This window comes from Limulus polyphemus, unplaced genomic scaffold (genome assembly GCF_000517525.1).
Source record: "Limulus polyphemus unplaced genomic scaffold, Limulus_polyphemus-2.1.2 Scaffold7366, whole genome shotgun sequence".
In the NCBI taxonomy this organism is placed as follows: domain Eukaryota; kingdom Metazoa; phylum Arthropoda; class Merostomata; order Xiphosura; family Limulidae; genus Limulus; species Limulus polyphemus.
Window position 1 is genome coordinate 36,644 of NW_013672976.1, and position 1,582 is coordinate 38,225.

Consider the following 1,582-nt stretch of genomic DNA (forward strand, 5'->3'; position numbering starts at 1 on the left):
ATTCTAGGTTAACGTTAAAGGCCTGTTGGGAGTTTCGGGTTAATTTAGTAAAGCATTATGGATGCTCTAGTTCGTTGTTAAATCTATATATAGGTATTCTAGGTTAACGTTAAAAGCCTGTTAGGAGTTTCGGGTTAATTTAGAAAGCATTATAGATGCTCTAGTTTCGTTGTTAAATCTATATATAGGTATTCTAGGTTAACGTTAAAAGCCTGTTAGGAGTTTCGGGTTAATTTAGAAAGCATTATAGATGCTCTAGTTTCGTTGTTAATTCTATATATACGTATTCTAGGTTAACGTTAAAGGCCTGTTAGGAGTATCGGGTTAATTTAGGAAGCATTATAGATGCTATAGTTTTGTTGTTAATTCTATATATACGTATTCTAGGTTAACGTTAAAGGCCTGTTACGAGTTTCGGGTTAATTTAGGAAGCATTATAGATGCTATAGTTTTGTTGTTAATTCTATATATACGTTTTCATTTCAAAGCTCGTAAAGTGTTTTCTGTGTTTCATATGCAGTTAAGAAATATTTATTTGTGAAAATGTGAAAAGCCATAACTTCATCCCGTTTAAAAATTCAATAAAAAACAAGCAAACTAGAAAGAACTATACAGCAAAATAAAAGTAACAAAATATTTCTTTGTATTTGGTCTAGAAACAAAGGTTCCTATCACAAGTTTTGGGTTTCCTCTTTTCTTCTTCTTTTTTTTTCATAATTATTCATTGAATAAAGGTCTAAACAATTTTGTAGGATGTGAATCCAGACGTGTCTAGGCTCTAGTAGAGAAAAAATAAGGTCTTAAATCACCTAAATGTCTTTCTGTGACGAAGCTGATAGAGTGTGAAATGGAACTTTCCTCCTCTCTTTGATAACAAATTCGAGTGAGTGTACAGAGCCCGTTCATTTCCGTGAGGCGGGTTTGTGGGCTGCCTCTAGTATTTGAACACATAAGCTAGTCATTCACGCAAGTAATAAAGAGACGATTGTCACATGCTACCAGTATTACGTTGCCGAGTCAATAAAGTATTATTGACTTAAGGTCTTGGCTAATCCAAAGGCAGATTGGAACCTCTTTACAAGTGGTATATGTTCGGCGATATGGGTGTTACGCCATCCATGTGTGTGTGTGTGTATACATAAACCCTGGTGTACATTCGGTGATAGGTGTCATCAGTCTTTTGAATAGTGTTAGTCTGAAGAAAGAGAGACATTGAATAACGTGCGTTTAGTCGCTGTAATAATCTCTGCTGATGAGTAATGAGTAAACGGTGGGATGACACTACATATTGGCACGTGGGTGTGTGGAGCAGTTCGTTATTATATCCGGTTTTCGAGAGGTGTTAAATAAAAAGCTGAAATGCACAAATTGTTACGTGTGGTCATGAAACCACTTTTTGTCACTGTAGTCGACAGAAACGAATACATAAATTTATAATGTCCGCCCTTCAATAGAACTGTTAGATGATGATATAACCAGAAAATTACAAATATCTAGAGTCCTTTTCAGCTCAGACTCTACATTGACGAACTGGGATGAAATATACGTGAAATATTAAAACTTTGAAAGCTATGGTAATCAA